This window comes from Apodemus sylvaticus, chromosome 11 (assembly GCF_947179515.1).
Source record: "Apodemus sylvaticus chromosome 11, mApoSyl1.1, whole genome shotgun sequence".
Lineage (NCBI taxonomy): Eukaryota > Metazoa > Chordata > Mammalia > Rodentia > Muridae > Apodemus > Apodemus sylvaticus.
In genome coordinates, this window is record NC_067482.1 from 83,715,295 (window position 1) to 83,738,091 (window position 22,797).

At 46.6% G+C, this 22,797-nt stretch overlaps 1 long non-coding RNA gene across 3 annotated transcripts in view; it reads left to right on the forward strand.

The window, feature by feature from the left end:
• The first annotated feature begins 14,904 nt into the window (after positions 1-14,904).
• Positions 14,905-22,797, forward strand: part of LOC127696598 (uncharacterized) — a 39,022-nt gene continuing 31,129 nt past the window's right edge. The window contains exons 1-2 of one of the 3 annotated variants that reach the window (XR_007980267.1): positions 20,300-20,355; positions 20,458-20,555. This is a non-coding gene — a long non-coding RNA (uncharacterized LOC127696598). The other 2 variants (XR_007980265.1, XR_007980266.1) reach the window with 2 other exon arrangements.

Sequence of the window (22,797 nt, forward strand, 5' to 3'; positions counted from 1 at the left end):
GGCAGGACCTGAGGGTCTAGTCTAGCCTAGTCACTGGGCACAGTTGCAGTTCTTTGAACGACCCCTGTCTTCCAGAACAAGTTATTGCATTCCTGTGTGAAGACAGTTGCAGACCTTCTGGAAAGGTGAAGCTCTATGGAAAGATCTCTGAATAAACTAATAGCTCAAGGCAATCAACGCCCCATGAGGACTGCATACTGGGATGGGAGTTGGGCCAGGGCAGACTGGAATACTACGGGACTAAGGACCAGGGAGCCTCATGTCTGCTGTCTCCTTGGATGGGCAGAGAGGCAGAGGGGGCAGCCTGGGTGGGTGGGGAGTGGTGGGCCTCAGAGAGGTTGTCGGGCTAGGAAGGGCCCTTCATGCCTGGGCAATGGGCAGCCACAGAAAAGTCTAAAGGACATGCTGGCCTCAAGAAGCCAGTGGAGTGGGCCAAGGTGTGGGCGAGAGGATTCTGAGGGAAGTGGGAAACTGAAGGAGGGAACCAAAACCGAGCTCAGTGCCACAGAAAGTGATAGAGAAACTGAGCAGGTCCCCATTTCGAGGTCATATGAAAATCCCTGCTGTGTGTGAGTCAAGGGTCTCTTCTAAAAATACTTGTCACCCCACACATCTTGACCCTTCCAGCTGGCATCACAGTCATAAGGAGGGAAGCTCATTCCCAAAGGCTTGGTTTGCACCGGACCCGGTAGAGGATGGTCCCCAGAAACTTTTAGGGCCTGGCCCATTGGCTCTCGTCATAGCTGAGGACTCAGAGGAGTAGTTAGGAAAGGTTCAGGGCACAGCAGCTCCAGGAGCTCTGAACCTCCCTCTGTCTGGCTCCACAGCAGGAGGCTGTCAAATGCTCCAGGTCAGACTGTAACTGGAGGTGATCCTCCTGACTCAGCCTACTGGGTGTTGGGATTACACATGTGTGCCACAAAGCCACATTCAAACACATGAGGCTGTTCTTCAATTCTGTGATGGGAGAATCGAGCGTGTGGAGATACTTGGGAATCTTGACAGACACTAAACAAAATCATGGCCCCACCACAGCCTCTTACCTTCAGACTGTCCATCCTCAGGCTCCGCCTCCTCCAGAGAGTAGAAAGGAGCCTGAGGTTTCTTTTGTTTGTAACAATCTTTAGCTCTCTTTTTGCTTTTTAAGGAACATCAATGGCCCACAAAAAGGAAGAGGGGGAGGGGCCAAGGCAGGAAGGGGAAGAGTCAGAGATCCATCAATGCCTTCCTCCTCTTTGGCTCAGTGCTATCTCAGTTAGGGTCACCATTGCTGTGATGAGACACTATGGACAAAAGCCACTTGGGGAGGAAAGGAATTTGGGGGCTTACCATATCCTGAATCATGGTCTACGAGGGAACCCATGGCAGGAACTTAACCCTGGAGGGAACCTGGAGGCAGGAGCCGATGCCATGGAAGAGGCTGCTTGTAAGCTGTGTTTTCATAGAACCCGGGACCAGCATCTCGTTTCGCCGAGCCTTTCACTAATTAAGAAAATGCTCTACATACTTCCCTACAGCCTGACATGGAGGCATTTTCTGAGTTAAGGTCCCTTCTTTGCAGTTTCTGTCAGATTGACATAAGAATTAGCCAGGACAAATGCGTAAGACTTGATGTATGTTAGAGGCATGCCTGGAGCTTCACCGTCTGTCACTGTGAGAACTTGGAATTTCATCTCTGCGTCTTAGGTTTTTTGTTGTGTTTTTTGGTTTGTGGTTTTTTTTTTTTTTCTTCCATGAGGCAGACAATACTGCCTTCTCCACAATGAATGTGAAATGCTCGTACCAGTCCTGGGCCGTCACAGCAGCACCATTCAGAGTCAATATTAACATTATTATTATTATTATGGCTATCATCCACTCTGAGTCTTGCCCAGAAAGAATTCCAGCTTAGCAGGCGAGCCTGGAGGGGAGCAGTTGCTGCTGGGGTTGGGGGATGAGGGGGGAAGGGAAGCGGGAGTGGTCTGTGGCACCCATCAGCTTATCCAAGGAGTGTTGGAGACATCTGGGGGAGACTGGAAATAGCCCAGAGAGTGGACTCATTTAAACAGGGAATCTGGGAAGGAAGGAGGGGGAACGGAGTAGAGGATCGAACAGGGACCCAGTCTCCAGACAAGAACCCACCAGTCTCGTCCTGGCCCTTCTGTGTACCTGCAAGAGGCAGCTTTAGTGCCATTGACTTCCCAAGGGAAAAAGACCAAACCAAACCATACCCAAACTGAGAGGTAGTGGAAATGGTGTAGGACCCCAGGCCAGGTGGCATAATGGAAGACAGAGCCCATGTGACCCTTGGCTTTATCAGGTGGTGCATGGGTTTGGCTCAGTGACATTTGTTTTGTGCTTAGTTGAGTTTTTGGGGGCTTTGTTTGTTTGTTTTGCAAACCAGCAAGTAGTAAGATTTTCATAAAAATCTTAGGCTACTATTGTCTTCAACATAGTCTCTTTTACTATTCAGAGTTCACCTTTTCCCAGATGACAGCCACTTTCCAGAAGACACTGTGTGTGTGTGCTCTGTACAGGCAGCAAGAGACCAGGCTAGATCAGCATCCCGCCCAGAGCCATTGGGCTATTGTACAGAGGGACCAAGCCTCTCCTGTCCCTGGTGTTGGGCTGCCCAGCCCTTTCCTGGCATCTTGCTAGGTGCCTTCTCCAATCTGAGAGCACCCACCATGGCCCCCCAGGGCTGAGCCTTGAGTTTTTGGGCTACTAGAGTTTTTCCCTCACTGTCAACAATGAATTGCGTCTGAGGAGAAATGGGGCTAGTTACCCCTTTGCCTTGAGAGCTAGGGCAAGTCCTCACTCCGTTCTTCCTCCTGCCTCACACCCAAGACATTCTTCCTTTTCTTCTCTCTCTCTCTCTCTCTTTTTTTTTTTTTTATGTTTTTAAAGGTGATGTCAAGCAGAAACAGTTTTCCTAGTCCCTGGCAGCTGTGACATGGAATGCACCCTTCTCCCAGCCTGGCATTAGCTATGGCTGTCAGTTAGAGGAGAATGAAACACTGTCTGATGTCTGGCTGCCTCCAGGCGCTGGAGGTCTGTGAGCTAGCAGATTCTGGCTCCATGCAGGCTTAGCCAACTTAGAAAAGTCTGCTTGAAAATGAGCTCTTTTATGTTCAAACGTTTCACAAAGAGAAAGAGCCAAGTTTGGGGATCGGGACGCTGTTTAAGTTTCTGCGGTCATGAGTTCTCCATGTGGTAGCCATTGAGCCTCAAGACTTACTGCCTGCCCAGTTTCAGCCTTCATCTCAGCTGTGCCAGACGCCTACAAACTTTTGAAATGTCACAATGGAAATTAGAAACAAAGACAGGGCAGACACCTAAGCCTGGTGAAGCCCGTTTACTTTCTTGACCTTATAAACAGGACTGACTCTTCACAAATCCTTCCTCTATTTTTATTACACTTATTTGTTGTGTGTATATATGTTTATGTGTGTGTGCATATTCCACTGTGTGTGTTAGACGTCCCAGGACAATCTGTGGGTGTTGGTTCTCTCCATCAGGTGAGTTCTGAGGATTGAACTGTGGTTGTCAGGCTTGGCAGAAAGCAGAGTCATCTTGCCAACCTATAGCCAACGATCGTTGTGTTTATCGGAAGAATGGACTGGGCACCTTAATGTATGGCAAGATGTTTGCCTTATAAAACCGAGACATCAGAGCTGGTGGGAAAGGAAGGCAGGTGAGTGAGCTGGCTGAACCAAGACTGTCAGTCACAGTGTCATTGGGACTGGCGCTGGAGCCTCTGTTTATGCAGCTTCGAAGTATGTGGTCACAGGTACCCAGAAGGACAGGCAGAAAAATGACTAACACAGTATATAAGGCATAACGTAGACTCCGGCACGGTATGAGCACTTTCTCCTGACATGTGCATCTGTTTGTTGAGTGTGAACTTGTGCTTATGTGTGTGCACAGTGTACATATAACCAAGCCTGTGGGGCTGGAGAGATGGCTCACCGGTTAAGAGCACTGACAGCTCTTCCGGAGGTCCCAAGTTCAAATCCCATCAACCACATGGTGGTTCACAACCATCCGTAATGAGATCTGATGCCCTCTGGTCTGAAGACAGCTACAGTGTACTTACATATAATAAATAAATCAATCTTAAAAGAAAAAAACAAGCCTGTGAGTGTGTGCTTTTGCAAGTGGGAGATGTGTGTGTGTGTATGCGTGTGTGCGTGCAGTCTTGTGAGTGTGCGTGAATGCCGATGTGTGTGTGCTTCTGCTCTTTTTGTGTCCTGCCAAAAAGGCTGGTTCATGGCCTGATTTGTTTTGCAGTTTGCCATCCTTCCTCTCCAGACAGAAGCTCACGCTCAGTAGGGCTCAAGAATAAGCCCCACCCCTGAGTGTAACCTGATCCCCCGGTGGAATGCACAACAGCTCTTCAAAACCCTGGAAGAGGCCTAATCCTCTTTATTTGGCAGCATCTCTGAAAAAATAAAATAAACCAGTGGGGGCGAGGCACAAAAGTTGGAGATCCCGCTTCTGCTGTCTGTCCACACAAAGCCCACTGCTTGCAAAGGAAAGACCTTGTCTCGTGGATTACAGGATATAAAGTGGAAGGGTCTTCTATAATTATGCCTGAAGAGAGCCAGTCCCCAGTGCTTGAAGCCAGGAAGCAGTCCTGTTGCTGATCAGCTCTGTTTACTAAGCCTGTACTGTGAGTCAGGGCCCTGCTGGACTCCAGGGGTGCAGAAGGGAAACCGGCACTGTGATAGATCAGAGCCTTCCCTGCTGCAGACATCAGCTCCCAAGGCAAAGGCCGCCAAGAGAGCCTCCCCGGCCTAGTGCTCGTATAAAGCATGGCTAGGTTTAAAGAAAGGTCATGTTCATCCTTTCTTTAGAAATGCATTCACCTGGACTTACATAGCAACTCACTCCTGGGCAGCCGACAGGGATTTATCTTTCTTATAACCCTGGGCCTTTCTTTGTTGAGCCCTGGATCAGACAGTCACCCTTGTCTATTGGAATCCTAACACTTGCCCATGTTGTGCCTGTGTTCCTGAAGGAAAAGCTTTGTCATGAGCCCTGCTAGGACATGCTCTCACCTTTGAGCACTTGCTTGCTTTATTTGTTTAAGACAAAGAGCCTTAGCCAGGCAGTGGTGGCGCACACCTTTAATCCCAGCACTTGGGAGGCAGAGGCAGGCAGATTTCTGAGTTCAAGGCCAGCCTGGTCTACAGAGTGAGTTCCAGGACAGCCAGGGCTACACAGAGAAACCCTGTCTCGAAAAACCAAAAAAAAAGAAAACAGAAAAAAGAAAAAAAAAAAAAAAGAAAAAGAAAGAAAGAAAGAAAGAAAGAAAGAAAGAAAGAAAGAAAAGAAAGAAAGAAAAGAAAGAAAGAAAACCACAGAGCCTTTTTGTATGACCCAGGCTAGACTCAAACTTACTATGAATAGTCTATGCTGTCCTAGAACTTCTGACCCTTCTGTCTGTTATTTCTCGGGTTTCAGCACCATTGTTATGTTCCTAAAAAGAGAAAGAGGTTTAGAAAGAATGGTATACAGCAGTGTGGGGGAAGGGGGGTCCCTAGGCGGGGCCATGTCCAGGCACCCCTTCCCCTGAGGGACCAGATACACACAGACATGGTATAGAATAGAGTTTGTTCAGGGCAGAGGATGGGAGTTAATGGGGTAGTGGAGGCAGAGGAAGGCAGAGAGAGGGAGAGAGTAGAGAGGTGGAGGCCGGCCATGACCACGTGGAGAAAGGGGATGGGCAGGAAGAGCCCAAGAGGGGTGAGAGGAATAAGAGGTAAGAGTGCCAAAAGGTAAAGGGAGGGGGGGTGCAGCACCCTCTTTTATAGGCCAGGCCTACCTGGCTATTGCTAGGCAACTGTGGGGAGGGGCATACCTGATTGTTGCCAGGCAACTGTGGGGCGGGGCATACCTGATTGTTGCCAGGCAACTGTGGGGAGGAGCTTAGTCTCTCAGCCTCCTGAATGCTGGATCACACTGTATCCCACTTGTTATCGTTCATTCGTCCCCCTTCCTGTTGATTTTCCACCTTATGTGTGCCTGGTTTTCTTCATTACAAGGTGGCGCTGAAGCGAAGGTGTTACACATCACACTAAGTACCTGGTTAACAGCATATGTGTGCATTTCAGCGTTGCAGGACAAACTTGTCCTAGGGAGACGCTACACACAGATCTACTCCCTCCAGAAGGGAGACCACAACAGACTGAAGAATACACACCACCAAAGTCCAACTCTGTGAACCAATGGGCTTTTTTAGGGTTACTTACAGGCAAGGACAATGGGTCAGCAGGAGTTTCCAGACCTCTCCAGAAAGTTTCCAGTCCCATGGAATGAGAGAAGAATGTCCAATGGAATGTAGGTAGAGGTGGACCTAACAGAGAGGTCGCCTACCTCAGAATTCCCTGATGTGCCTTATTTTACTTATTTATTTATTGGTTGTTTGGTTTTTTTGAGACAGGGTTTCTCTGTGTCACCCTGGCTGTCCTGGAACTCACTCTGTAGATCAGGCTGGCCTCGAACTCAGAAATCCGCCTGCCTCTGCCTCCTGAGTGCTGGAATTAAAGGCGTGCGCCACCACTGCCCAGCCTATTAGAACTTATAAATGCAATGCAGTAAACTTGTAGAGTAGAAAATCAATATATAAAAGCCAGTCCCTTTCTGTGCACCAATTATGAAATTCCTGAGAAAGAAATCAAGAAAGCAATCCCATTCACAGCAACAAAATTCTTTGAAGGAATATGAACAGGGAAGTGAACGATTTATACAATAAAGGTCACAAAACAGTGACAGAATTACACATATATGCAAAAGATGGACAGACAGCCTGCACTTGTGCACTGGGAGGGTTGGTATTGCCAGCATTTTCATTTCACTCATGAAGAGATCTATAAACTCAATGAAATTCTATGAAGATCCAGTGACGTTGGTTTTGAGTGTGTGCCCTGCTTTCACACATTGTGTGGAAGCTGGAGGACAACTTTGAGTATGTTTTCTGAGGCACCATCCCCCTGTTTTGGGGTCTCCTCCTGGCCTGGGACTTCTTGCCTAGCAAGAAGACTAGACTGGCTGGTCAGGGAGCTAAGGGACCCTTTCACAGGGGCCACATAAAACCATCAGAAAAACAAGTGTTTACATTATGATTTGCAATAGTACCAAAATTACAGTTATGAAGTAGCAAAGAAAATAATTTTAAGATTGGGGTCATCACAACATGAATATATTAAGCGGTTGCAGCATTAGAAAGGTTGAGAACCACTGTCTCCCTTACACAGACCAGGCTGGCCTGGAACTCACTGAGATCTGCTTGTTGGTTTTGGTCCTGACACTTTGGTTGGAGTAGTTGTTTCTTTCTTTGAGACTCTGAACTTACTCCTAATCTTTGGAGTACATACTTTTAACTGCTGAGCTGTCGCTCCAGCCTCCTAAATTGTCTTTTATTGCCTGTGGTTTTGGGGTTGTCTCAAAGACAACATTGCCAAGCCAAGTATCAAGAAGCTGTTTTTTTTGAGCTTAATAGTTTTTATTTTTACAATTAGGCCTTTGATCTATTTGGAATTAATTTTTGTCCGATTAAAATCTTAAATTGATTAAGATTTGCTTTGTGGTCTAGCAAATATTCTAAGAGGACTTGAGAAACAAACTCTTCTCTTGGTGGGTGGGTTGTTCCACATGTGTCTGTCAGGCACAATTAATGTACAATGTGCTAAAATCATTTCTCTTTCCCCTCTGCCTCCCTCCGTCTGGTCCCTGCTGCCCCCTTCTCTGTCTCTCTTCCTCCCTCCCCCTTCACGTCTTCCTTTCTTTTTTTGTTGGTTTTATTTTTTGAGACAGTCTCACTCTGTAGCCAAGGCTTACCTAGAACTTATTATGTAGCCCAGGCTAGCCTCAAACTTACTGCAGTCCTTCTGCATCAGCCTCCCTAGGCTGGTATTGTAGGCAAGTGTAATCCCGGCTCTGCATTGACTTCCTGTTCTTTTGTTGGGGCATTGTTCTTGCGTGTTGGCTCTCTGAGACTCCTTGAATCTCTTTGTCACTGTCTTTTTGTTGAACTAATTCTTTAATGAGTAAACAAAGTTCTGCTTTGTCTTTTTCAAATACTCTGATTTACTGACCAACTCGTTAGGTATCATTAGGTATTAGCTATGGCCTGCCTTTTGTTGAATCCTTGTGTGGAATATCTATGATTTCTCTTCAAATCCATGCATTTCCTTTAGCATATAAATAGTGTGTGTGTGTGTGTGTGTGTGCGCGCGCGCGCGCGCGTGCGTGCCTGCGTGCTTGCTTGCTTGCGCGCACTTGCCTGGAGCTGTTTGATGTGAATGCTGGGCATGGACTCAGGTCCTCTGGAAGAGCAATGTGTGTTTCTAAGCACCAAATCCTCTCTTCAGCCCCTGGTTTTCTTTTCTTTCTTTCTTTTTTTTTTCTATATTCTTTGTTTACATTCCAAATGATTTTCCCTTTCCCCCTCTCCCTAAGTCCCATAAGTCCTCTCCCCTCTACCAGTTCCCCAATCAACCCCGTCCCACTCCTCTGTCCTGGTAATCCCCTACAATGCTGCATCAAGCCTTTCCTGGACCCGGGCCCTCTCCTTCCTACTTCTTGGGAATGACTTGATGTGTGGGTTGTGTTTTGGGTATTCTGAGCTTCTGGGCTAATATCCACTTATCAGTGACTGCATTCCATGTGTGTTCTTTTGTAAATGAGTTACCTCACTTAGTATGCTATTTTCCAGTTCCAACCATTTGCCTATGAATTTCATGAATTCATTGTTTTTTATTGCTGAGTAGTATTCCATTGTGTAAGTATACCACATTTTGTGTATCCATTCCTCCATTGAGGGACATCTGGGTTCTTTCCAGTTTCTGACTATTATAAATAAGGCTGCTATGAACATAGTGGAGCATGTGTCCTTATTGCATGCCAGGGAATCCTCTGGGTATATGCCCAGGAGTGGTATAGCAGGGTCCTTCGGAAGTGTTGTGCCCAGTTTTCTGAGGAACTGCCAGACTGATTTCCAGAGTGGTTGTACCAGCTTGCAATCCCACCACCTCATAAAATTACAAAGTTTCTGTAAGGCAAAGGACACCGTCAAAAGGACAAAACGGCAACCAACAAATTGGGAAAAGACCCTATATCCAACACAGGGCTAATATCCAGTATATATATGGAACTCAAGAAATTAGACCCCAGAAAACCAAATAACCCTATTAAAAATAGGGCACAGAGCTAAACAAAGAATTTTCACCTAAAGAACTTCGGATGGCTGAGAAGCACCTTAGGAAATGTTCAACATCATTAGTAATTAGGGAAATGCAAATCAAAACAACCCTGAGATTTCATCTCACACCAGTCAGAATGGCTAAGATTAAAAACTCAGGAGACAGCAGGTGTTGGCGAGGATGTGGAGAAAGATGGTTTTCTTTTCTTTTCTTTTTTTTTTTTCTTCGAGACAGGGTTTCTCTGTGTAGTCCTGGCTGTCTTGGAACTCACTCTGTAGACCAGGCTGGCCTCGAACTCAGAAATCTACCTGCCTCTGCCTCCCAAGTGCTGGGATTAAAGGCATGCACCATCATCAACCTGGCTGGTTTTATTTTCTTGAGATAGGGTTTTCACTATGTAGCTCTGGTTGGCCTGGAACTTGCTTTGTAGACTGGGTTGACCTAAAACTTTTGGAGATCTGCCTACCTCTGCCTCCTGGGTGCTGGGACTAAAGGTGTGTCCCACCATGCCCAGACTGGCTGGTTAGTTGACGGTTGGTAACATGTGTTCTGTTCTTTGTTTCCTGTGGTATTCACTTTGTTTTACTGCATTTGTGGATGGATGCTTGTTGTAGTTTGCTTTTCTGTCGCTGGGATGAGCACCCTGTGACCACAAACAACTTAGTGGAGGTGGGGGCATATTTCAGCCACACTTCCAGGTGACACTCCTGTTCTGCAGGAAGTGGAGGCAGGAATTCAAGGCTGGAACCTGGAGGAGAAGTCATAGAAGAAGGCTGCTTACTGGCTCATGCCTGCTTATCTTTCTGACGCGGCTCAGATTCACCTGCCTTGCGTGCTGCTGTCACTGTGGGCCACCCATGCATCGGTGAACAAGCCGGTCTTCCACGGCCGGCCAGTGTCATCTAGGCAATTCTTCAAGTGTGCTCTCTCTCCTCGGGAGAGGCTCCATGGTGTCTCAAGGTGACAACAAAACCCAGCACATTGCCCCGTGATGGACAGTTTAGTCCTGTTCATAAGATTAGTCGTTGGTAGGGAAGGCTTTAGTGTTGATACTCTGTGATTTGTTTTCCCGACTTGTAACATTTTACTCCCTCCTTTCTCTCATTCTGGGGTTGTTTGCTAGCATGGTTGGTTAATTGATTTTGGTGTGAATACATTTTGAAATCTTTCTCATTTCCTGGTATTTCCTTTCCTAGTTTGTTTATAAGCTCCTCTGCAGCCGGGCAGTGGTGGCGCACGCCTGTAATCCCAGCACTCTGGGAGGCAGAGGCAGGCGGATTTCTGAGTTCAAGGCCAGCCTGGTCTACAGAGTGAATTCCAGGACAGCCAGGGCGATACAGAGAAACCCTGTCTTGAAAAAACCAAATCCAAGCTCCTCTGGAATATTATGTTATATTATATTATATTATATTATATTATATTATATTATATTATATTATATTATTATATTAGGCTCAAACAACCCATTTTAAGTTGATAGCAACTGAGCCTCAGTTGCACACAAAGACGTTGCTCTTTACAGGTCTGGCCCCTGCATGGGAGTCTATGGATGCAGTACAGTCCGTCTTCATAGCTTGAGTTCCTGCGAGAAGATTTTTCATGAATTTGCCTTTTGTTCTTGGTTTGATTGAGACAGGGTCTCAGGTGACCTTGAACCCCTGATTCTTTCATCTTCACCCCCTAATGTCAGGATTACAGGCATGCATTTGTCTCCTTTTCAGCTGTTTGGTGATGTCCCCTGTGCCTCAGAGGGGATCCAAGTGGCCTGTTTTCAGGTTCTGCAGACTTTTTTTTTTTAAATCACGTTTGACTCCACAGTTGAATATCCTTCAGCACCAGGGATTCTATTTCACTTCCTTTCATCTTGTGGGGTTTCCTTCTCTGTTCCAATGTTGTCCACACTCTTCTGTGATTTTCCTTTGCTCATTGTTCTGTGTTTTCCTTTAACTCTTCCCGCACATTCAAGACACTCGTTTAAGTCCTCTTATCTAGGACTCAATCTGATATCTGAGTTACAGCAAGCTGCTATGTGGTTTTGCAGACTGGGAAATCTTTGTTTGTTTTGTTTTGATTTGATTTGATTTTTTTTTTTTTCCGAGACAGGGTTTCTCTGTGTAGCCCTAGCTGTCCTGGAACTCATTCTGTAGACCAGGCTGGCCTCAAATTCAGAAATCCGTCTGTGTCTGCCTCCCAAGTGCTGGGATTAAAGGCTTGTGCCACCACTGCCCAGCACGGGAAGTCTTTTGCTAATGAACAGGGCAAGGTCTGAGCTTTGAGATCAGCTAAATCATAAGCTATTCTAAGATTTCTATAAACTAGCTGGGCAGTGGTGGGGCACGCCTGTAATCCCAGCACTCTGGGAGGCAGAGGCAGGTGGATTTCTGAGCTCGAGGCCAACCTGGTCTACAGAGTGAGTTCCAGGATAGCCAGGGCTATACAGAAAAACCCTGTCTCGGAAAAAAAAAAAAAAAGAAGAAGAAGAAGAAGAAGATTCCTAAACTAGTCTAAGATTTTTTTCCTCTCCCTATATATGCAGCTGCTTTTAAATATCTGAATTTTGTAAGCCATCTCGGGGCCTTAATCTGATTTATTCATTTGCCCATACCCTCCCCCACCACATACACACCTGCAGGTGTGTGTTGCCCTTTCAATATGGAATCTGAGCTACCCCTTTTCTCTGTCTGAGCATAGAGAGAGGTGAAAGAGACCAGCTCTTCAGGACCTTCGGACACGTCAGAAAATAGCACACAGAAACTTCTCTCTCCCTCTGGTTTGAAGGGTGGAAGTGGAAGCTGATCTGTGGGCTTTCTTCTACCACGTCATACCAGGGAGGGGGTAGCACAGGAGAGGTTAACATGCCCTCAGTGTGGCTCTGGCTTGACTGGACATTTACTTGTCTCCTACAGAGCTTTGAGTGTTATGAGTCTTCTAAAGTCATTTCAGGCAGTCTCTTCGTTCTACATGGAAAAAAGGGCCCAGGGCTTCCTAATTTAAAGTCTTGTTACTTCATTTCATACGCATGCCTGTTTTTGAGTTTTGTTTCTGCTATTGCTGTGATAAGGATCACAGATGTCACTGCATAATTAGAAAGTAAGACTCAGACTGAGAGCAGTTACAGTGTCCAATGTGTGTGGGTAAAGCCTGGCTCTCCAGGCCTCAAGCTGGCAGCATCTCTGTCTAAACCTCTGTGTTCTACGAGGCGGGCCTTTTGGAACTTGACTTCTTGAAACTGCAAATTCAAATTCAAGAGCCCTAAGGAGGGATCTGAGGTGCTAAGTTTCCATAAACATCGAGATAAAGCTGTTGCTCTGGTCAGATCTGCCATCCACAGGAGGCACAAGAGCAGCCTGACTTCCGGTGGGTGTGAGGGTCGGTGCGGAGGGGGGGCATAATGATGTTCAGTTAGTGATCTGGGTGGGAGGCTATTTCCTGGTTTTCTCAGATTGAAGATAAAAGGCTCTACTCACAGGGCTTTTAGGGCCTCTCCACTTGGCTGTAAAGATGTCTTGAGTTTAAATGTAATTCCCAAACTTTCCCACATCATTCCTAACTCCCAGGCTAAGCTTTGGAATCTTGGAACACTCCTCTCCCGGAGGGGTTTGGCGTGGTCTGTGCTGTCCATACAAACACTAGGGCCCCTCCTTCACTCCTGTGCTGGCAGTCCCTTCATAACAGCTGATTGGAAGCCACCACTCATGATCTCCCCCTGGGAATAACATTAGAGGAACAGGAACTAACCCTCAAGATGTATGTCCAACCATTCAAGCCAGACTGAAGAGGTACCACAGAGTGCAGGCTACCATAATACCAGGAAGCTATGAAGAATCAGTCTTGTGCTCTTCATGAGCCCATGTCTGTACTCGTCCCATGAGTCCCTTGGCCGAGGACAGTGCATCTGAGAACACAGCGGGGACGGAGTTTGGCAACCTTCAGAGGGTCCCCAGGAGGCTGTCTTTTGTTTGCTTGGCTGCAGACCTATGCACTGGTTGGAATGTGGTTTTGAACCACCCAGGAGCTGTCTGTGGGCTAATGTGGCTTTGCCTCAGGCAGTATTATGGTGCTCTAGATCAACCAGTCTCTTGGGAGGTGCAAGAGGCAAAGCCCCACTAGTCCAGAGAGAGCTCCATAACTCCACAATTGACAGCAGCCAGAAGCCGCGCTGCCCATGTCTCTTTCCTAGTCAGGAATGTCAGCAGACGGGAGTTCACACCCCATACAGCTGCTTCCTATCAGTGGCCTCAGCGAGAGTCCTCCACACTCCGCTTTGCTCCTCTCCCGTTTGTCTGTGCTGCTCCATCAGATGCCCTGGCTAACCCGGGTCTTTGCTATCACGTGGAACCGGAAACAGGCTATTAAAACATCTCTGTTACAGAAAGGAGCAATGTGTACCAAGGAGGACTCCAGGTTTGTGTGTGCTCACAACTGACTTGAGTGTGTTATGAGAGCCATAGCAGGATGAAGTGAGAGGTGAAGTAATCACTGATCAATGATTATTTCAATACTCACTGAAAATGTGCCATGTCATTGGGTCTGAGCACTGTGGATGGAGGGCAAGAAAAACAGACAAACAAACAAATAAACAAACAAATAGAACCACCTGGGAGCTTCTGAGTTGGGCATTTCAGACCAAACTTCTGATGTGCTTTACGTTGGCCTGTGGATCCATGCTCTAAAACCCTTGAATCTTCTGTTTGTTTGTTTTCCCTCAAAGAATCTTATCTTTTCCTCATCATCAAGACAGAAGTTGGGGAACCAGAATGTAGTTCAGTTGACAGTGCTTGCCTTGAATTCACAAAGCCCAAGGCTTGATCCACAACACTATAGTTTAGGTGTATGCACTCTGTGATACCAGCAGGTCAGGAGGTAGAGGCAGGAGGGTCAGAAGGACATCAGCGTCCTTAGCTACGGAACAAGTTTGAGGTCAGCCTGGGCTGCACGAGATCTTGTCATAGAAAAGGAAGAGACAAAAGAAAGATTACTCCCTTACACACACAGTTGTCCCTTCCCAGGATCTGGGGTGTGCCAGCCTGAGAAGGTTTTTGGGAGGCAAAAGAAAGGAAGGGGAGGAAATGTCCTTATTTTATTGGCCTCCATCGGCCAGCCTATTTTAGTTTCTAAAACCTTGTTCATTCCGTGGATGTTTGTAAATTAGAGGGTCCCCATTGGCTCCATAATCATTCCTCATTAAACTGAAGAAAGGCTGCTGTGTTTTTGGATTATGAAGCAGCCAAGGGCAGAACAACACAAAACAAAAAAAACAAACCACTGCCACCCGAAATGACTACAGATCGTAACTTCCCAGGCAAACCCACAGAGGTCCAAGCTATGGAAATGTCGTAGACTCACTGGGTGGGACTCAGTCCTGTGTTCCTCCCTGACCCAGACGGATGTGCGGGTTTAATGTTTCAGAGAGATTTCAGCAAACCAAACCGCAGGAGGCACGCGGGCTCTCATGCCAACATTCTTCCACATACGTTCTCTGAGAGGTCGTTCTGAGGTTCAAAGAAACACAAGTACCCATATCTGACGATTGCCTGTTACCTTGGGAGTACATTCAGGGAAGTCTGTGATCATGAGAAAAGTGATTTCGAAAGAAATCAGGAAAACACATCTTTTCTTCACAGGCCAGGAAATGAAAATGAAATTATTTCTGGAGTGAGAAAACTTTGTAAAATGCTGACCTGTGTGCCTGGTCTAAAATATCTGCCAGTGGGCTGTTAGAAATGTCTCAGAGCACTGATCTGCTGAAAGGCCAGAAGAAATGCCACCTGCCCTCAGCCTCCGCTGATGCTGGTCACTGTGAGGTAGGAGGGGCCCCTTAGCCTCATCCCGTACCCAAGCCAGACACTGGGTCTCTCAGGCAGTGCTTTGTCTACAGATTGAATTGATGATCCAGCCCACACAGATGGGTTCAGCTCCTAACCTTGGGAAGCAATGTATAGAATAATCTGTCTGTGATGGCAAAGTCTTCTAAGAAACTGTGGTTGCTGGAAACTGCCAGGGGGGAACTTAAATCTTCATTTGGTTCTGCCTTCTCCAGGGTGGTTCACCTCATCACCTGCATCCCACTGACTAGCCCTTCACGAGGCCCTTTATCAGGACAACAGTGTCAAGATATCATAACTCACCTCGCTCCAAGGGCCCACACTGGGAACAAGTCTTCCAACTATTGACCTGGGACTGTGCAAGGCCAATGATTGGACCAGCTCCCTAGCAGCACGCAAGGATCAGTTGCTTACTTTAGGAAGACCCTGCTGGGTTACCATGAAGGTTTTTTTTTTAAATCATTTTTGAGAACAACTTTACACATGGGCAGGAGAAGGCATGGCTAGCTGGTCCCACTTACCACCGCATGAGAAACTCGATTCCTCAGGCCACTTGCATGATAATAAACATCTCTGTGTGGTTGGGTCAGGCCACAGGACAGTCCCCTCCCTCTAACTGTTCTTCCTCCACAGGGGACCAAGAGCAGCCAGTGTCTCTGTGACTTGTCAGGGAATGACCTCTGCTCCTTTTACCAGCCCCCTCAAAATGTCCCTAAAGACAGCCACAGGCTATCATATCCAAATGTTTGCAACTTTTCTCAGGGTAACTCTAGCCATCATCCACCCATTTCGACACAAAACCTCAAAATAAACCCATATGAATTATGGTCTAAATGACCAATTCACAAATGTTTTTTTAAAAACAAACAGTGAGTCATCTAAAACATTCCACACATACGTGGGACAAGTCTGAGTGTGCATCCTATGCTATCCCTTGGCCTCTGTGGCAAGAGGCTCTGAAGCCAAGGTTTGGGAAGAAATCTGAGGCTCGCTCTCTCTAGCAAATGCAGGGCCAAGGCAGACAAGCCTTCTACCACTGCAGCATTTCCTGGGACAGTCCTCACATCCCTCCTTTCAAATGTATTTATTTATTTATTTTAAAAGAATGTTTCAGTTGTGTCTTTTTCTTTTTTCCTTTCATTATTATTATTATTATTATTATTATTATTATTATTATTGAGACAGGGTTTTTCTGTATAGAAATCCTCCTGCCTCTGCCTCCCAAGTGCTGGGATTAAAGGCATGAGCCACCACTGCTCGGCCTCAAGTTATTTTGAGACGAGAGTTCCCTAAATTGTCCAGGCTGGTCTAGAACCCATGATCTTACTGCTTCAAGATGCCGAAATTACAGGTCTGGAACCATCATACCTGGTTTAATCTTAATTTTAAGAGATTGTATAATGTCCTGGGTGCGGCTGTCCAGGTAGCTTGGCTCAGAAGTCAGAGGGCTTGGAAAGATGCTGTGGGATCAGGATTTCTGAGTTCAAGGCCAGCCTGGTCTACAGAGTGAGTTCCAGGCACTTTCCTGTCAGGAGTGAAGCACTGGGCAGAACCCCAGAGTGGACAGAAGGAAAAGATGGGCAGTAGGGTGTGTTTGCCAGGAATGTAGCAGAGTGTGTGTGTGTGTGTGTGTGTGTGTGTGTGATGCCAGAATGCCAGGTCCACAATCCAGCCCAAATACTTACTTCTCTGGCCAGAGGGAGTCATTTTAAATCTCTGAGATTCAATTTGCTCATGGACAGAGTGGTAAAACAGCACTTTTCACTGTGTGTAATCTTTGCTCTGGGGAGGCAGAAATAAGAGCATGTGAGTTCAAGACCAGCTTCGGTGTGACCTTGTCTCTAGAAATCTAGGAACACACACAGACACACACACACACAGACACACACAGACACACACACACACACACACACACACACACACACACACACGGCCCTAGCCACAGTCTATTCTAAACAAGCTTACATTTCTTCACAAACACTCATTCTCATTCTCCTGGCTACATATTTCTTTCCCGCCAGTTGGCTTTTGTCAAGCTTAAAGATCCTGCAATTGAAATGTAAAGTGTGATCATCTTTTCCTGTCCAGTTCCCAGTGAATTCAGAGGCTTAAAAGGGCGGCCGTGGGAGTCTGAGGGTTTTGGAGCTCAGTGTGCTTGTGATTTTATCTGAACACTGAGCCAGCTAGTTCCCAGTTGAACTGGGAAAGCCAAGCAGGTCGGGGTCCGCAGAGAACGACTCATTTGCTCGGGTTGCTTGCCCTGTTTCTACCTTTATAGCTCTCATCCCACACACTATCTCTTCTACACCCCTGCTGCTCTGAACTTGAGCCCACAGGGTGCATGCCCTGCCCCAGTGTTCCTATCTGTCTCCCAGGCTCCAGGCTCCGGATTCTAGGGGAGGAGCCTAGATTTACCAGAGAGGCTCTGATAGCTTGGTTTAGCTATCAGCTGGGAGTCGGGATCCCTCCTCTCCTACCCAAGGACCTCTGGCTCCTCTGCCTCAGAAGTCTGGCACAGAGCATGGGAACCGACCCTGCGGAGGATCTCCATGAGGAGTCACCCATCAGGCTGCTCCCTCTGTTCTATAGTTACTTAAGAGTACTTTGTGTATTTTCAAGGGACTTGCACTTAAAAGTGTTGTGATCATAAAAAGAGAAAGAGGAGTGAGAATATGTTCTGTGGCGGTGTGGGAGAAGGGAGTGGCTCAGCGGGCCCATGCCGAGGCATCCCTTCCCCTGTGAGGGACCAGACACACACTGGTATGGTATAGTATAGAATAGAGTTCATTCAGGGCATGGGATGGGAGTTAAGGGGTAGTAGAGGAGGAGAAAGGCAGAGAGAGGGAGAGAGTAGAGAAGCAGAGGCCGGCCATGACCTCGTGGAGAGAGGGGGGAGGGGAGGAGAGCTCAAGAGGGGCAAGAGAGAGGCTGAGAGAGAGAGAATAAGAGATGTAAGAGATGTAAGAGAGAGAGGAGGACTGAGCATCCCCTTTTATAGTAGGCCAGGCATACCTGGCTGTTGCCAGGTAACGGTGGGGTGGAGTTTAGACAGAATCCTAACAAAGAGACCATTGGCATCCAATACAAATTAGAGCAGTATTTGGGTAACAGTTGGAAGTTTTTGAAATCAAATCACCGGATTGAATGAATTACAGGAAAGGGAGTATATCAAAGTATTACAGTGTCCAGGTTTGGGGGAGGGGAGGGGGAGGTCACTGCCCTTTCTAGCCTTCCAGCTACATTCCTTATTGCAGTGAGCTCTCCCTTGGTTGAAAACTGTTAACTGTTAGGCATATTGTTTACATTTAGTGAAATAGAACAAGTCAAATGAAGACATAGGATTTTAAAAATCAATTCCGTAATTTATTTAAAAATAAGCTTGACGAGCTGGAGAGATGGCTCAGTGGTTAAGAGCACTGACTGCTCTTCCAGAGGTCCTGAGTTCAAATCCCAGCAATCACATGGTGGCTCACAACCATCTGTCATGAGATCTGATGCCCTCTTCTGGTGTGTCTGAAGAGAGTGACAGTGTACCCACATACCTTACATAAATAAATCTTAAAAAAAAAAAAGACAACAATACTTGATTCAGGTGGTGGTGATATATGCACTCAGGAGGCAGAGGCAGGAGGAGGATCTCTGAGTTCGAGGCCAGCCTGATCTACAAAGCAAGATCCTAAAGAACTAGGCTACACAGAGAAACTCTGTCTTGGAAAAAAAAATCTAACTAACTAACTAACTAACTAACTGCAAGCAAGCTTGGGACTGGAGAGGCAGTTCAGCAGCTAAGAGCACTGAATGCTTTTCCAGAGACCCAGTTTTCAGCACCCATAGAGTAGCTCGCAGCAATCCAACATCTGCACACAGACACACGTGTCAGCAAAACACCAGTGCACATAAAATAAAAATGAATCATTAAAAATAAGCCAAAGGATAGGGGTATAGTTTTGTAGTTTAACTCTTGCTTAAGCCAGGTGGTGGTGGCGCATGCCTGTAATCCCAGTACTCTGGGAGGCAGAGGCAGGCAGATTTCTGAGTTCGAGGCCAGTCTGGTCTACAGAGTGAGTTCCAGGACAGCCAGGGCTATACAGAGAAACCCTGTCTTGAAAAAAACCAAATCCAAAAAAAAAAAAAAAAAAAAAACCCCCAAACCCCACCGCAAAACAAACAAACAAACAAACAAACAACCAAAAAACCAAACCAAACCAAAAAAATAACCCCCCCTCCCAAAAAAAACCAAATAAACCTCTTGCTTACCATAAACAAAGTCTCTGGGTTCCATCTCTGACACCTACCCCGCCTTCCCAAATAATAAAGATTAAAAAAAAATGGAATGAAATAAAAAAACGACAATAAAAAATTAGCCACGCATGCCCTCAGCGTGGCTGGCCAGGCTTGTGGCCCATGTCATCTGTTAGACCCTGAAACAGCATTTGCACTTCCACATTCTGAGTAGCGGGAGCCTAAAATAGACATGGGCACTGGAAATTATAGGAGAGTAAACTTGTAGGACCCTGGAGGTTCCCACAGGAATCCCGCCCTGTCCTCAGGGTGTTTGCGGGTAGGAACTCCAGGCTGGGGAACTGGGGATTTTCCCTTCAAGGGTGAAGTGCAACTCTCCAGATGCTGGGGCAGGGCTTCTGTCCTCAACCACAGATTTGAGGGAGGGAACTGTGTGGTCTCAAGAGCCACTTTGGTATTCAGAAGGGTATGGGAGACTCATTTTCCGTCATTTCTTGGGATGGTGTTCTGCTGTCAGGGCAGTGGGCTGAGGAGGGTACCCACTGATCCAATGTACCAAGGTAGCTCCTGTCTAATGGGGGAGAGCTGAGGGGTCAAGACAGTGCTCAAATGTGGGGACTGAGAGGGTCAGACACTGGGGAGGGCTGTGGGGTGGTACTGGATGACCGCTGATTTTTTTCTGGACTTGGGAGGCAGTTATGTGGGTGTTACTGCTTCATGGTAATTTATTCTTATTCTTCTTATTTTCTTTTTTCTATACACATTTGTTATCATCAAGGTCTGGAAACCACCAAGAGCCTTAGTAAAAAGCAGTAGGGTGGGGGAAAACCAGGACCATGGGACTGAGTTTTCCTCTAGCCTAGAAGGGGAAGGGTTCAGGGCCGCCTGTGATTTATTCAGAGGAAGTAAAACTGCATGTGTCTTACACAAGGGAATAAAGGAGGCATGTTAGTCCAACATCCGGGGCCTCACAGGCTGGTGGAAAGTAGATGCCTTTGGGGTTTTAGCTTCCTCTGCCTCTCAGCTACTTCCACTCAGACTGGGCATCTCCCTTCCCAGGTGCCTACTGAGGGGGCAGCAGACGCGGCTGTGTGTGACCTAGGGTAGTTTTCTTGCATCTCCATCCTTTCATGAACACTTCCAGAAGGACAGAGAGAGGAAGCCACTCAATTAACTTAAACTCATTTGTTTTGTTTTTAAGATAGGATCCAACAGATGGCACACACATGCTTGTAGCACGCTTGCTTGGCGGCTGTTAACCACACGTGACTATCGAAGTCTGGCTGGGTGCTGGGGTTTAGAGGTAAGGGTTCTCAATGGATTATTTTCTCCTCTGTGTCCAGTCTTCATGCATTTGGAAACTATGCCCTTTGTCTTTTGAAGCTGTTGTTTCTACCCTGATAGGGTCTTTTTTTCTGCTTTGTGTGAAGTCTGCTTCTCTTTCAGGGCTGAGGTTAGCCTTACAGAGGGAGCACAGCTTCCTGACTGAAGTTGCCGTGACTCACCTATTCACTCCTCTCTTGGTGGGCATCAGGGCTGCCATGTTCATTGTCTGCTTGAGGAAGGCAGCCAGGCTAAGCTCTTCTGAGTGAAAGCAGAAAGCAGTAGTCATGCCGGCATCACGCCAGTCAGCAGTGTTAGTGTTTATAAAGACAAAGACTGGTGCATGTAGGTTGGGTGAGTTACCAAAGCCAATCAGCTTACGTTTGTAGACAGCCAGGGCAGGCCTGACCTCTCCAGCTCTGGCTGTACGCTACACCCACTAAGGACACGGCTGCCCTCCCTGGAATAACCAACCATTCTCAATTGCCTGGGTCTTCCCTCTGTTGGTGGGGTGGGGTGGTTCAGAAACAATTCAGTAATGCAGAAAAGCAAATAATAAAAGATTCAAAAGGAAGGAATACAATGTATATCTGAGGGGAACAAAATTCTCATGGGAGCAAATATGGAATCAAAGTGTAGAGCAGAGACTGAAGGAAAGGCCATCCAGAAACTGTCCTACCTTGGGATTCATCCCATATACAGTCACCAAAACCTGACACTATGGTGGATACCAAGAAATGCTTGCTGAAAGGAACCTGATATAGCTTTCTCCTGAGAGGCCCTGCCAGAGCCTTATAAATACAGAGGCGATGCTTGCAGTCAACCATTGCACTGAATGCTGGGTCCCCAATGGAGGAGTTAGAGAAAGGACTGAAGGAACTGAAGGGATTTGCAACCCCATAGGAAGAACAACAATATCAACCAACCAGACCCCTCCCAGGGACTAAGCCACCAGCCAAGAAGTACACATGGCTCCAGCTGCATTTGTAGCAGAAGATGATGGCCTTGTCAGGCATCAACGGGAGGAGAGGTCCTTGGTCCTATGAAGATTTGATAGATCCCCCACTGTAGGGGAATTGAGGGCAGGCAGGTGGGAGTGGGTAAGTGGGTGGAGGAACACCCTTATAGAAGAGGGAAGGGGGAGGGAATAGGGGGTGGCAGACCGGGAAAAGGAATAACATTTGAGATATAAAGAAAGAAAATATCCAATAAAGGTTTTTAAAAAAGAATATCTGAGAGAAAGAACCTTTTTAAAGGACAAGAAGGGAGAAATGTTATGGATTTGACTTAATGCTTGTATCATGTTAACTGGGTAAATTGCACATGTAAGACAGCTGGCAGGGAGACAGAGATGGGACTTTAGGATTTGCAGGCAAGGAGACTGACCGAGGAGGGAAAAAGAAGAACCACCAAAGATGAACCAGAAAAAGCAGAAAGATCAGGCCCGAGAAGTGCAGGACAGAGAGACAGCCAACATGTAAGAGTCAGGGATCATGGCCCAGGAGGGCTGCGGGCCTGGGTCTGGGCGGCAAGGATAGAATATAAATTTTAGTAAGTAATAATTCAGGAATATTAGAGAGGAGAGTATGTTAGTCGTGGGGAGGTTTGGAAGGGCTCAACAGTTGAGCTGATTAAGGCACATTAAATATAAGGCTATGTGTGTCTTTCATTTGGGAATCCAGAACATTTTAAGATGGGTAGTTGGAGTGGCCTTGTTAGAGTAGGTGTGGCTTTGTAGGAGGACATGTGTCATTGGGGTTGGGTTTTAAGGGTTTAAGAGCCCTCATCAGGCCCAGTGTCTCTCTCTGCCTGCAGATCAGGATGTAGCTCTCAACTACTGCTCCGGTGCCATGCTCCCAACCATAATGACAATGCTCTAACCTCTGAAACCGTAAACAAGCTCCCACTCAAATGCTGCTTTTAAAAAACAAGAGTTGCCTTGGTCATGATGTTTCTTCACAGCAACAGAGCAGTGAGTAAGGCATCACCTTTAATTTTTTGTGTGTGTTCTTTTGATTTTTTTTGTGTTTGTTTTGGTGAAGGAATTTATCACAACCAAAACTGACTGATGCACTTTCTAATTTGAAAGTCTTATTTTCTTTTCTTGCCTAATTTCTGAGGCTAGAAGACAATATTTCTGCAATGATAATTTTAGAAATGGAGAGCAGATTGCGGCTTCTAGGGCTTATATAAGGACCAGCACATGAGTAGTCCCCGATTCT